This window comes from Physeter macrocephalus, chromosome 19, assembly GCF_002837175.3.
Source record: "Physeter macrocephalus isolate SW-GA chromosome 19, ASM283717v5, whole genome shotgun sequence".
NCBI classification, from domain to species: Eukaryota; Metazoa; Chordata; class Mammalia; order Artiodactyla; family Physeteridae; genus Physeter; species Physeter macrocephalus.
Genome location: NC_041232.1, coordinates 22,460,322 through 22,475,390, shown reverse-complemented (window position 1 = coordinate 22,475,390; position 15,069 = coordinate 22,460,322). Strand labels below are relative to the sequence as shown.

The 15,069-nt window shown below is 46.1% G+C and overlaps 1 protein-coding gene across 1 annotated transcript in view; it reads right to left on the bottom strand.

Moving 5' to 3' along the window:
• TMEM132C (transmembrane protein 132C) overlaps positions 1 to 15,069 on the bottom strand; it is a 386,766-nt gene that overhangs the window by 32,690 nt on the left and 339,007 nt on the right. The gene's annotated exons all lie outside the window — the stretch shown is intronic.

Genomic DNA, 15,069 nt, shown 5'->3' with positions numbered 1-15,069 from the left:
TTACCCGGGGTGGACCCAACGTAACCATAAGAGTTCTTTGAAGAGGTAGCCATGGGGGTCAAATGAAGAGAAGAAGATGTGGTGCTGGAAGCAGAGTGATGTGACCATGACCCGAGAGATGTGGGCGGCTTCTAGAAGCTGGAAAAAGAAGAGATTTCTCCCTAAAGCCTCCAGAAGGAAGACACATTAATTTTAGCCCCAGAAGACTCATTTCTGACTTCCAACTTCCAGAACTGTAATGTACTAAATTTGTGTTCATTTGTTAGAGCAGTAACAGGAAACGAATTCAGGTTCTTAGTGGATAGATCCTGGGCTACTCCCGGGATCACAGGAGAAGCTGAAGAAGGCTTTGGAAAGGCAGGACCAAGGACAGCTTCCAGGATGTTGAAAAGAGGAAAGGACGGGCAAGTCTCTCTAGAGTGAAGTGGAGTGAATCGCTTCAACCATTTCTGTCCCTGAGTGACTCTGCTTATGATTTAAATTTTCTGGAGGGAGAGTCTGATTGGTCTCAACATGGTGCCCCTCCCTTATCCAGGGAAGGATGGGGCCACTTTGATTGACATGCCTACCAAGACGGATTCCAACTGGAAAAGGGCAGTCTTAAAAAAACATCAGAACTGTGTTATCAGAAGATGATAGAATGTATAGATTCCCGTCAGGCAAACAAGAGCAACAACAGATACTCATTACAAAACCAATCAAAGAGTTAGGTAATTTTTACCCCCAAATGCCTGTGATCACTACCGCACCTTGCCAGTGGGCTTCACTGTTTTGTGTAGCCAACCAAACTGTCTTCCTCTGTTGACCACTGTGGCCCATTCCATCAGCGGTCTGGGGACTTTGGTATATCCTGTTCCTACTGACTTCGTGCAAAATAATGAGCATCACACCTCTCACGTGTGTTCTGATTTGCAAAGTGATGAAGAAAATGCCTTCTCTTTTGAATTTGTAGGCACTCCCTGCTTGCACTTTTGTAATCCTTTTCTTTATGGTCAAATGAAGATGAAAAAGCGTCTGTGGCTTTGGGACATCTATTGGCCCCTTTAACCTTTGGGTCAACTTCTCCCCAAGTCCCTCTCCAGAACTTCGACTCCACTTTGAAGCCAGAGATGCAAGGAGAGAGATTTTCTCAGAGTTTCCTTCAGGGAAGCAAGTGACACAGAAACAACCTTTTGCATTAACCAAGAGCATAGCTGAAAGAATCATCCGTTATAAGGAGAGTGCAAGCCTCTCTCCGATGCTGGCGCCCATCAGCCAGCAGTTCAATAACCCTCTGCCATGTCTTCTCTTGGGTCCACAGGCTTCCTGGAGCTGGAGCTGCCATCTGGGCAGTGTCCACATTGGCTATTACAGATGCTAAGAATACTGCAGAAATCCCCCAAGTCCATTTTCAGGTTCATTACAGGTAATGTGCTCGGAATTCAGTCTTAACATTTTCTTTCTGAGAATGGTCTTTGGCTAATGGCTTCATTAAAACAGCAAACTCCCTCATGTACTAATTGCGATTAGCTTTCTAATGGTCATTGCAGTTTCTCTCTCTCTCTCTCTCTCTCTCACACACACACACACACACATCCTCTTTTACCTAACACTTCTTATTCCTAAACTGAATTACATCAAGATTAAGACTGGTGAATCATTAGATATTTTTCACTGACCAAGATCAATTTCAGGACCAGAAATTAACAGTCATAGAAATGCCACATGGGTAAAGAAAGCATTGATCTTCAGGATAACCTGGCTAAGCCACAAGGATGAAGTTCCCTGTATTTAAAAATTCCTTCCTTTTCAATCTGAAAAAAGGATTCAGATGAACTTATTTACAAAACGGAAACAGACTCACAGACTTAGAGAACGAACTTATGGTTACCAGGGGGAGGGGAGAGATTGGGAGTTTGGGATTGACACTCACACACTACTATATATAAAATAGATAACCAACAAGGACCTACTGTATAGCACAGGGAAATCTGCTCAATATTCCTTAATAACCTAAATGGGAAAAGAATTTGAAAAAGAATAGATACTTGTATAACTGAATCACTTTGCTGTACATCTGGAACGAATACAACCTTGTTAATCAACAATACTCCAATATAAAATAAAAAAAAATTTAAAAATGAGTAAAAAGAAAAAAAGAAAAAAATTTCTTTCCTGATCAATAGTTTTGGTGTCTGTTACTTGGTGGGTACAAGGAGCCTGGAATCCCAGATTCTACTCTATGCTTTGCCGTTAACTTTCTGTAGAACCTTCATCGCATCTCTTATCTTTTGGAATCTTCGCTTCTTCATTTTACAAATTAGGGGGTTGGACCACATCTTCTCTGTCTTTCCAGCTGTCAAATCCTAGATAACCATGAAGATCCAACAGCCATTTAATGAACACTTATTGTGCACCCAGCATGTTCTTGTCACTGGGTGATAAGGTAGTGAACCAGAGAGACAAGCCCATGCTCACGCAGATGGATGGGATGGCAGGGGGGAACAAGCAAGCAGGCAACCACAATATTGGGTTTGTCAGGACCTTTTCATTAACTAGTGGCAAAAATCCAACTCAACTCAATCTAAGCAAAAAAGGGGACCTACTGCCTTGTACAACTCAAATATCTGAGGGAAGATTCCAGCTCAGGTATTGCTAGGACCAGGTTCTCAAAACACGTTGCAATTAATTTCTTTCTTTTTTAATTGAAGTATAGTTGACTTACAATGTCCTCCCATCTCTGCTGTACAGCAAAGTGACTCAGTTATACACATACAGACATTCTTTCTCATATTCTTTTCCATGACGGTTTATCACAGGCTATTGAATAGAGTTCCCTGTGCTGTACAGTACGACCTTGTTGTTTATCCATCCTACACATAATAGTTTCCCAATCCTCCCCTCCCCCCCTCCCACTCCCCTCCCCCTTGGCAACCACAAGTCTGTTCTCTATGTCTGTGGGTCTGTTTCTGTTTAGTAGATAGGTTCGTTTGTGCCATATTTTATTTTATTTATTTTTATTTTTTTTATTTTTATTTTTTTTGTGGTATGCGGGCCTCCCTCTGCTGTGGCCTCTCCCGTTGCGGAGCACAGGCTCCGGACGTGCAGGCCCAGCGGCCATGGCTCACGGGCCCAGCCGCTCCACGGCATGTGGGATCTTCCCGGACCGGGGCGCGAACCCGGTTCCCCTGCATCGGCAGGCGGACGCGCAACCGCTGCGCCACCAGGGAAGCCCATGTGCCATATTTTAGATTCCACATATAGGTGATATCATATGGTATCTGTCTTTCTCTTTCTGACTTACTTCACTTAGTATGATCACCTCTGGTTGCATGCAATTAATTTCTATGTCTCCCCATCTCTTGACTCTCTTTTCCTCTGTTTGGCTTCACCAGTCAATAAGCTATTTCTACATAGTAGACCCCCAGCTATATTCTCCATGGCTCAAATCTGTGTTCTTCCCTCATACAACTCAAAGCAACAAACCAACCAACCAACAAAACCCCCAAATAGCCCAATTAAAAAATGGGCAAAGATCTGAATAGACATTTTTCCAAAGAAGATATCCCAATGGCCATCAGATACATGAACAAGACTCTGCTCCACCTCACTAACCCTCAGGGAATGTAAATGAAAACCACAAAGAGAAATGAAGAACTCCTGTACCATCCTTGGGTCCCCATGAGGGAGCGGTTTTCTGGCTGGATTGTACTTTTCTGGTTTCCCCCTGTTGCGGGCATCGCTATGGGATTACAGAAAACAATAGCACACACTGTAGAAGCAGAGGGTGCAGTGAGGCACCCAGGCATGGATTGGGCACATCGGCCAGGTCGGACTGTAAACGTCCTTTGTCCCCCCGCAAGGACTTGGAGAGATGCTGTGCTGGGAAGGAGGGAAGCTTCCCTAGAGAGTTAAAAATGCGTGTGTGTGTGTGCGTGTGTGCGTGTGCGTGCGTGTGCACGTGTGATAGTGACACTGCAGATTACAGAGTTATGTGGGGCTTTGTTGCTGCTCCCAAATCCTTTTACGCTCGAGGCCGATTCATAGCGACGTGCCTGGCACGCTATTTAACTGCGTACAATTGTGTGCTTTCTGAACCCCCAGCGGACCTGGAAGAACTCATTTTGGGCAGGGCAGGCTGGGAGCAGGTGCCGCCTGCCTTTATCCTCCACGTAGCGCGGCTCTGGAGCCCAGGCTGCAGGCTGCCCTCCCTCCAGACCCCCCTGAGCTATGATATGCTCAGCATCACGGAATGGAGCCCTCCTCTGAAAGCAGACGGGTGGACGTCTCCTGTTGCCCCCAGCTGACATCAGACCCCACCCACCAATACCCTTCCAGAGCCTCACAGAACACGACTAAGGCACAGCTGTTAACTTGGACACTTTTCCTGTTATTAAATGTTTGTTCTCTGCTGTCACTGTTTTTCTCTCTCCCTCCACCTCCTTCCATCAGGAACCAGAGAACTGCTCTGTTTCTGAAAAGAATCCATCAAGTAAGGTGCTTTTAAATCACTGTCATTTCAAGCTTGAAAAAAGCCCGAGGCTTCAGAGAAAACACGCTTTGTTTGATTTGCCCTCATAAATGTAAATTGCTTTGGCCATTTTCTGTATTTTTTTTACAAATTGGGTTTTTAATTTTTAAATAAATAGAGAACACAGAATTACTTCTGGAGGGTTAAAAAGGCTGAGGGGGTGTGAACTGATTAAAAAGATAAATCCAACTGGCCAGGGGAGGAGGCACTTATCCCAGGACTGGGTGTGAAATACCCACTACAAATTCCCCAGAGGCTTCTCATCAAGAGCAAGGAGGAGAGTGGAAATGTGTGACGGCCATATAGCGGAATATGATTCAGTGACAAAAAAGGAATGAAGTGCGACCATGTGGATGAACCTTGAAACGTGATGCTAAATGAAAGATGCCGGACACAAAATGACACATATTTTATGATTCCATTTATAGAAAATGTCCAGAATAGGCAAATCCATAGAAATGGAAAGCAGACTGGCGGTTGCCAGGAGCTGGGGCAGGGGAACGGAATGCAGAGTGACAGCTTCAAGGGTCTGAGTTTTATTTTTAGGGTGATGGAAATGTTCTGGAATTAGACAGAAGTGATGGTTGCACAACCTTGTAAATATACTAAGAACCACTCACTTAAAGATTTTAAATGGTGCTTTTTATTCCACTCAGGTATTTATTCCCAAAAAGAGAGAACATGAATTAGAAAAGATCCATGCACCCCAATGTTCATAGCAGCCTTGTTTACAACTGCCAAGATACGGAAGCAACCTAAGTGTCCATCCACAGATGAATGGATAAAGAAGATGTGGTATATCTATTATATTGGATTGGGCACATCGGCCAGGTCGGACTGTAAACGTCCTTTGTCCCCCCGCAAGGACTTGGAGAGATGCTGTGCTGGGAAGGAGGGAAGCTTCCCTAGAGAGTTAAAAATGCGTGTGTGTGTGTGCGTGTGTGCGTGTGCGTGCGTGTGCACGTGTGATAGTGACACTGCAGATTACAGAGTTATGTGGGGCTTTGTTGCTGCTCCCAAATCCTTTTACGCTCGAGGCCGATTCATAGCGACGTGCCTGGCACGCTATTTAACTGCGTACAATTGTGTGCTTTCTGAACCCCCAGCGGACCTGGAAGAACTCATTTTGGGCAGGGCAGGCTGGGAGCAGGTGCCGCCTGCCTTTATCCTCCACGTAGCGCGGCTCTGGAGCCCAGGCTGCAGGCTGCCCTCCCTCCAGACCCCCCTGAGCTATGATATGCTCAGCATCACGGAATGGAGCCCTCCTCTGAAAGCAGACGGGTGGACGTCTCCTGTTGCCCCCAGCTGACATCAGACCCCACCCACCAATACCCTTCCAGAGCCTCACAGAACACGACTAAGGCACAGCTGTTAACTTGGACACTTTTCCTGTTATTAAATGTTTGTTCTCTGCTGTCACTGTTTTTCTCTCTCCCTCCACCTCCTTCCATCAGGAACCAGAGAACTGCTCTGTTTCTGAAAAGAATCCATCAAGTAAGGTGCTTTTAAATCACTGTCATTTCAAGCTTGAAAAAAGCCCGAGGCTTCAGAGAAAACACGCTTTGTTTGATTTGCCCTCATAAATGTAAATTGCTTTGGCCATTTTCTGTATTTTTTTTACAAATTGGGTTTTTAATTTTTAAATAAATAGAGAACACAGAATTACTTCTGGAGGGTTAAAAAGGCTGAGGGGGTGTGAACTGATTAAAAAGATAAATCCAACTGGCCAGGGGAGGAGGCACTTATCCCAGGACTGGGTGTGAAATACCCACTACAAATTCCCCAGAGGCTTCTCATCAAGAGCAAGGAGGAGAGTGGAAATGTGTGACGGCCATATAGCGGAATATGATTCAGTGACAAAAAAGGAATGAAGTGCGACCATGTGGATGAACCTTGAAACGTGATGCTAAATGAAAGATGCCGGACACAAAATGACACATATTTTATGATTCCATTTATAGAAAATGTCCAGAATAGGCAAATCCATAGAAATGGAAAGCAGACTGGCGGTTGCCAGGAGCTGGGGCAGGGGAACGGAATGCAGAGTGACAGCTTCAAGGGTCTGAGTTTTATTTTTAGGGTGATGGAAATGTTCTGGAATTAGACAGAAGTGATGGTTGCACAACCTTGTAAATATACTAAGAACCACTCACTTAAAGATTTTAAATGGTGCTTTTTATTCCACTCAGGTATTTATTCCCAAAAAGAGAGAACATGAATTAGAAAAGATCCATGCACCCCAATGTTCATAGCAGCCTTGTTTACAACTGCCAAGATACGGAAGCAACCTAAGTGTCCATCCACAGATGAATGGATAAAGAAGATGTGGTATATCTATTATATATATATATACAATAGAATACTCCTCAGCCATAAAAAAGAATGAAATTTTGCCATTTGCAGCAACATGGATGGACCTAGAGGGTATTAGGCTAAGTGAAGTAAGTCAGACAAAGACAGTACTGTATGTTATCACTTACGTGTGGATTCTACAAAATGAAACGAATGAATACAACAAAACAGAAGCAGAGTCACAGATACAGAGAACAAAGTAGGGGCTACCAACGGGGAGAGGGAAGAGGTAGGGGCAATATAGGGTTGGGGCTTAAGAGGTACAAACTATTATGTATGAAACGAAGACGCTTCAAGGATGTATTGTACAACACGGGGAATATAGCCAATATTTTATAACAGCTATAAATGGAGTATAACCTTTAAAAATTGTGAATCACTATGTTGTACACCTGAAACATATAATGTTGTACATCAACTACACCTCAATGAAAAAATTTTTAGAATATGAAATTTAGAAAATACATAACCAATACCCTACAGTTTTGTCAAAAAATGGTGCATTTTATAGCATGTGAATTACATCTCAATTAAAAAAGAGAAGGAAAAGTGTGTGGGGGATGTGCTGGTGCCATGGAGAGGCCACAGCGGGGCTCAGACCTGGCTCTGCCTCTTGCCTGGTCGTGTGGCCTCAGATGAGCGAATCCACCCACCCTCAGTTCACTCATCCGGGAAATGGGACCAAGAGAAAACACATCTGCAGCTCAAAGACCAGACACCTCGCCTTCTACACCGATGCTGTGGGTTCAAATCTCACGAGGGTCTGAGAACGAGGCAGGTTTAATCTAAGATGTCCCAGATGGTAGAAAACAGCCTCTCTCAAGGAGAACCCTCCTACACTGTTGGGGGGAGTGTAAGTTGGTGCAGCCACGACGGAGAACAGTATGGAGGTTCCTCAAAAAACTAAAAATAGAGCTACCATAGGATCCAGCAATCCCACTCCTGGGCATATATCCAGACAAAACTCTAATTCGAAAAGATCCACGCACCCCAATGTTCCTAGCAGCCCTATTCACAGTAGCCAAGACATGGAAACAACCTAAATGTCCATCGACAGATGAATGGATAAAGAAGATGTGGTACATCTATACAATGGAAAATTACTCAGCCATAAAAAAGAATGAAATAATGCCATTTGTAGCAACATGGATGGACCTAGACATGATCATACTAAGTGAAGTAAGCCAGACAGAGAAAGACAAATACCATATGATATCACCTATATGTGGAATCTAAAATATGGCACAAACGAACTAATCTATGAAACAGAAACAGACTCACAGACATAGAGAACAGACTCGTGGTTGCCAAGGGGTGGGTGGGGGAGGGAAGGATTGGGAGTTTGGGATTAGTGGATGCAAACTATTATACATAGGATGGATAAACAACAAGGTCCTACTGTCGAGCACAGGGAACTATATTCAATATCCTGTGATAAACCATCATGGAAAAGAATATGAAAATGAACATATACATAACGGAATCACTTTGCTGTACACCTGAAACTAACAAAGCATTGTAAGTCAACTATACTTCAATTAAAAAAAAGAAAAACACCAACCTCTTTCAATGCACATGTACTTGGGAGTCATTTAGAGGTAGTACATAATAATAATAAATAAAAAACCAGGTCACATTTGGGGAGCGCTTCCTACATGCTAGGTGTAGCTAAATGCTTTCATCTCTACCACCCAAGCCAGGAAGCAGGTGGTCTTCTTATGCCAGGTCTATGGACGGGGAACTGAGGCTCAGAGCTGGTTAAGTGATGTGTCCAGGGTACACAGCCTGGAGGCGGCCTGGCCAGGTTTGAACGTGCACCTCCAGGGCTGGAACACATGATCTCTTCTCCTGCTCTGTGCTGAAGAGCCAGGACACGGGACAGAACTGCCTCGGTTCTGCCTCTGGTCTTTCCTTGTTGTGTTTTAAATTCTCCCAGCCTTAGTCTCCTCGGCTGTGAACTTGGGGAATCATCAGGGTTGTTGCAAAGATTAAATCAGATAATATTTATGAATGGCCTGTCAGGGCGTGGAACCAGGTCCTGTTGAATGAGAGGGCAGCTATTAAGCATAAATGTGAAATGTCTGGATGAGGTAACTAGCAGACAGAGAATAGCCAACACTTCTCCTGAAAACTCTCTTTTCTCTATTGGAGGGAGGGGCATAGAAAATATAATCAAATAAAGATAAGGCAGTATGTAGCAAGCATGGGAACACACATTGCCTAGAAGAACAGAAACGTTAGCACATGGGGGTGTGGAGCGGATTACAGACGGAGAGGTGTCTATGAGAGCCTTACAGGTACCTTTTTGGCACGTCAGACTTTTACAACAAGATCCAGGGGCCAAATCCTGCCTGTGGTCTGGGTTTATATGGACTTGTGAGCTGAGAATGATTTTTACATCGTCAAGGCTCTTAAAAAAAAAGAAAACAAAGAAAGAGAAAATGCCAGAGACTGTATGTGTCTCCAAAAAACCTAAAATGTGTAATATCAAGCCCTTTACAGAAAAATTCTGCCAAACCCTGAACAAGAGGATCATTTTCCCCAAATGATGGGGCTCTCGGCACACCCCCCCACAAGGGCGTCTCCTAACCCTTTGGTGTTGTCGTTCTGTTTTGTAGAGCTGAGCCTACCCTTACAGCTTTGCTTTTCTTCAGTTGTTATCTCCTCTGATTCTCCTCTGATTCACTGTGTTTCCAGCTACAGTTCAACATCAGCACCACAGCCAGCACGGAAGCCCGCATTCTTTGCTCAGCCTGGATAAACTTCCGTCTTGAGATAATTTGCATCACACGGAGACCCGGGGGCTTTGGACCCGCAAGAAGCATTGCCCTAGAGCACCGGACCAGAAGCCTCAGCATCACCTGGGAACTTGCTAGAAACGCAAATTCCTGGGCGCCACCCCAGACACGCTTAGTCAGAAACTCTGGGGGTGGAGCCTATTCACCCTTTGCTTTAACAATCTCTCCAGGTGATTCTGATGCTGCTGAAAAGTTTGAGAACTACTGTTCTAGTCCAAATGTAAGCAGCAATGTTCTTCTTTAGGAAGTCTGCTTAATGGGAGCTGGACAAGGGAAGTGGGATACTCTTTTTGCCCTTTTCCCCTTCCTCCTACCTGGAATACAGATACAATGGCTGGAACACTAGCAGCCATCTTGGTCCATGAGACAAACTTGGAAATGAAAGCTACTCATGGAGGATGGTGGGGTAGAAAGACAGGAGAGGTCTAAATCTCGATGACTAAGGAGTGGTCCTGGACTTACTTATGTACATGAGGTAAACTTTATGTCTCAGCTACTAGTTTTGAGCATTTTCTATTATACTTAGCCTAACCTAAGGCTAACTCACATAGACATTTCTCTGTATGCTTGAGATCGTGAATGAAGATTGCTATTTGCTGCACTTGCATGCAACATTTCCAGTTGTGTAACCAGAAGAAGGGGACTCCATGGCAAGGGTGCTAGACGGTGGCCTGCACTTGGGGAATGGCAGAGGATGGTAGTAATCCCATTGCTTTTGGCTGCTGGTGGTGGTGGAAGCCAGGCTGACAGAGGACTGCTATGAGAGGAGGGCCAAGCAGAGACTGACAATTCAGCGTAATTTACAGCACCAGGAAAACTGCTCCAAGAGGGCGCTTCCTCTTCCCAATTCAAGGCATCCTCGTTAAAATGATGCACGGGCGGTCCAGCAGCCAGTTGGCATGCTGATTAGTGAAAGTACTTGAAATGAGGGTTCTGGATTCAGGGCAGATGAGCCCAGGGAAGCGCCATCTGATGAACAGGCTGACTTTGTTAGGTGCAACCAGCTATTTACATAATCCTGTGATGAAGAATGTTATGTACACACACACAGACATTGTAGGGGCGACCTTTCAAAGTCCACCCGCAAACGTAATTTTCCCTCTAACCAGGCTGCGTGCAGACACCCAGCTCTGCCGCAATTTTTCTCATCAGGGAGAGAAGGGAAACCTTATTACTGGTTGGTGTGCGAACGGCGCACCTGATGGAGCGGGCTGGATTGGACTCACTAACCGACAACACCACCTTCTCCCCTCCCGTTTCCTAATGAAACGATCCCCAAGAGTTCTGCATGATTTGGGGGGCAGAATTGATTCTAAAAATGCTCCGGGAGGTGCCGACGGGGAAATGGAAACCAATATTATCATTTCTGCTTTGCAATGGCTTTGGGATTTCCAAGGAGCAGTGAGGGTCAGGAGGTGGAGAGGCTGGGGAAGAGGAGGTGTTTCCCACGGGAAGGCTTTCTCTTCCTAACATTCCAGGGAGCAAGAGAAAAGGCCTCTTCCATCAATAACCCAACAGATCCGTCCACACGGCAATTGTTCCCAGTTACACCTTCTCCTCTGTCATTTCTGCTTGTCTTCACTTTGCAACTCCTTCTAGAAATCTTAGTCCAATGGTATAGCGGACCAATGAGGGTCCACATCTGAAAACAGAAGGTGGGACTTCCCTGGCGGTCCAGTGGTTAGGACTCCGTGCTTCCACTGCAGGGGGCACGGGTTTGATCCCTGGTAGGGGAACTAAAATCCTTCATGCTGTGCAGAATGGCCAAAATAAATAAATTTAAAAAAAATAAATACAATACAATACAATAAAATAAATACAAACTGAAGGTATCTCAGTCCAGCGTGCCAGAGCAGAGTGCAGAACGGGGCTTTTGGAGCTGAGCCAGAAGAGCTTCCTGGATGGCTCACAGGTTCCAGGACCCAATCATAAATAATCAGACCCGCTCGTATTTATTGGGCATCTACAATGTGTCAGGCACTCATAGTAATGATCATCATCTCCATCATCATTTATGTTTATGCCCATGTTAATTTTCTAGGGCTGTTCTTATATAGGATAGCAAGCTGGGGGGCTTAAAACAACAGCCATTTATTCTCTCACAGCTCCAGAGGCAAGAGTCCGAAATCAAGGCATTGGCAGGACCACGTTCCCTCTGAAACGTGTTGGGGAGAGTCCTTCCCTGCCTCTTCCAGCTTCTGGGCCGGGCTGAGAGTCCCTGGTGTTCTTTGGCTTGTAGATGCTTCACTCCAATCTCCACCTCCATCACCTGTGGTCTTCTGTGTGTGGTGTCCAAATTCCCTCTTCTTCTAAGGACACACCAGTCCTCTTGGATTAGGGCCCATTTTAATGATCTCATCTTAAGATGATGACTTCTGCAAAGACTCTCTTTCCAAATAAGATCACATTCACAGGTTCTGAGGGTTAGGACGCCAACATCTCTTTTCGGGGGGCATAATTAAATCCACGAGAAAGTCTCTTCCATCCTTTGCAGAGAACCTTCAAGTGGAATTACTGCCACTGTGATCGTCACAACACGGCAGAGTAGAAAGGGTTGATGTTACCACAGATGGGAAAACTGAGGCCCAGAGGACTTTATTTGAACCTTCCAGTCTTCTGACAGCCAAGCCGTTCAACGTGAGCTCCTGCCTTTATGCAAAACAGCCCTCGGAGCTGACACAGCACCGACTCTACCACTGACGGTACCAACACCCGCACAGGCCAGCTCACAGCCCACTGTGATTCTGAGCCTTTCCAAGTACTGCATGCTGTTCCAGGCTTCTTTGCATGTGCTGACTTCTTTCCTCCCTGCAACAACCCCACGAGGCAGGTACTTCCCTTCTCCCCCACTTGCTAGGTTAGAAAAAAAGTTTAAGAGTTGCAGAAAGTTTAAGTAACTTGCTAAAGAATCTACAGCTGCTAAGCGAGGGGGTGAGGAGGGAAGGGAAGAGAGAACCCTGGCTCCGAGCCCTTACACTATCTGACGGCACTGTCCCTACAGATGCTCTAAACGAACTTTGAAAAAGCAAATGCATATATTATACATCTCAGGAAAGGTCCTTAAAAAACACAGTGTTACTGAGATATAGTTCAGATGCCGCAATTCACTGATCTAACATGTAATTGTCAGTTGCAACCATCACCTCTATTTAGTTTCGAAACATTTTCATGTCCCCCAAAAGGAAACTCCACGTCCATTAGCAGTCACTCCCCAACCTCCCCTCCTTCCTGCCCCTGGCAACCACCAATCTACTTCCTATCTCTATGGATTTGCCTCTTCTGGACACTTCCTATAAATGCACTCATACACTGTATGGTCTTTTGTGTCTGGCTTCTTTCAATTGGCATCATGTTTTCGAGGTTCATCCATGTTGTAGCCTGTGTCAGTGCTTCGTTTTTTTTTTATCGCCTAATAATATTCCAGGGTATGACTAGACCTCACTGCATGTATCCATTCATCAACTGATGGACATTTGGGTCGTTATTGGACCACGCTGTGGCTACTATTGGCTAATACGAACAATGGTGCTACGACTATTTGAGGGCAAGATTTTTGTGTGTGGTTGAAGTATAGCACTCTGGCGAGTATACCTAGGAGTGGGGATGTGAAAATGCCTGTGTAAAGCCAGGTAATTACCTAGACTCTTTCTTAAGAGGAATTATCTTTAACTTCTTTGCACTGGAAAAGTTACAATAATCCCCCCAAATGTAGGAATCGCCTTTCCTCCAAAGCGGTCCAAGCACTTTTTAAAATCCTATACGATCCACCTCTCTGGCATCTGGGCAGAGGAAGGTGATTTTCTTTTTTTTTTCCTGTCGTTTCATCAAGCCACAGAGGCAATGAGATGTCTCTGCCCCAGGTCAGAGGCTGGAATGGGCGGATGCTGACCACGGGTCAGGCGTCTGTTCCAGGGCCCCCCGGGCCGCTCTCCACGTCCAGGCGTGAGGGCGACGTCCCCCTCCTCCTGCTGTGAATGCTGCTTGTTGTGACTCTCAGAACGAACGTCGTGTCCCCAGCCCCGCATGTTCCTAGACGGTGTCTCATTAATTATAGTCTCAGCCCATTGGCTGCCTTTCGAGCTGCATCTTAATTAGTGACCCCTCCTGGCTGACTCTTTCTTAGCACAGGAGTTCTTTGTTGGATCCTGTGTCTCTTCCGATTTTCAAAGCACAGATCAATGGGATGCTGTGAGGCGAACTTGTCTCCCTTCCCATTTTGGGAACAGGAAGGGATCCTTGTACGGGATGGGCTCTGCTCCCGGCACAGACCCACCCCACAGCCAACAAGAGACTCCTTGATGTGCAGAGGAGGACGGCACTGGGTTCCAGCATTATCTAACCTAGGTGGCTGGATCCTATTTCGAGAGAATCTACTTTCCACACAGCAGAAGGGGTGCGGCCTTTGAAACCCGAATGAGATCCTGTCCTGCTCTGCTCAAACCTTCTCCTGGTTTCCATCCCACACAGAGCGAGAGGCAAAGTCCTGCAGGATCTGGACGCCCTCAGACTCTTTGGTTTCCTCTCCTACTTCTCTCCCTTCCACATGCTTTTCAGACACCACTGCTTCTTTGCTGTGCGTTGAAGGCGACTGAATCTTTGTACCCACTGTCCTGCCTGGAATGCTTTCCCGAGACATCCACGTGGCTCCATCCTCACCTCCCGAGCATCTCTGTCCAGATGTTACCTCCCCACTCCCCATCCCCATTCTCTGCTGTGCGTTCCAGCGCTCTGATCACCCAGGACACTATGTGTTTCATTTCAGTGTTGGGGCCGTGTCTGGGATGAAAGCTCCAAGAAGGAAGGCATCCTGTTCTCCAGTGTAGGAGCTCCACAAATGTGTGGGGAAGAGACAGAAAACAGATACTGCCTGCCAGTCTTTCTAGTTTTATGTTCTAAAAGCATTTAGGGCAGGAGAATTGGAGGGCTTTTTGAAGACGGTTTTGAATTGGGAAGAAGAGGAATCTTGGGCTGCTTCCCCCGGGGGAACAAAATCAAGATCCTAGAAGGAGTTGTCGCCTCATGGCGCCAACCTTAGCAAAGAGGCTGGGACCTTGGCTTCGGCATAGAGACAACTGCAGGCGCAGAGACCACAATTCAGGAACGATGGAGGCTCTGGGGGACCCGTGCAGATCAGGGCCAGGAACCCAGATGGCTCTCACTGCCGCAGCACTGGTTTGGGCAGCAGGAAAGACAGGAGCTATTACTAAAATGTGAAGGGGGGCTTCCCTGGTGGCGCAGTGGTTGAGAGTCCGCCTGCCGATGCAGGGGACGCGGGTTCGTGCCCCGGTCCGGGAAGATCCCACATGCCGCGGAGCGGCTGGGCCCGTGAGCCGTGGCCACTGAGCCTGCACGTCCGGAGCCTGTGCTCCGCAACGGGAGAGGCCACAACAGGGAGAGGCCCGCGTACCG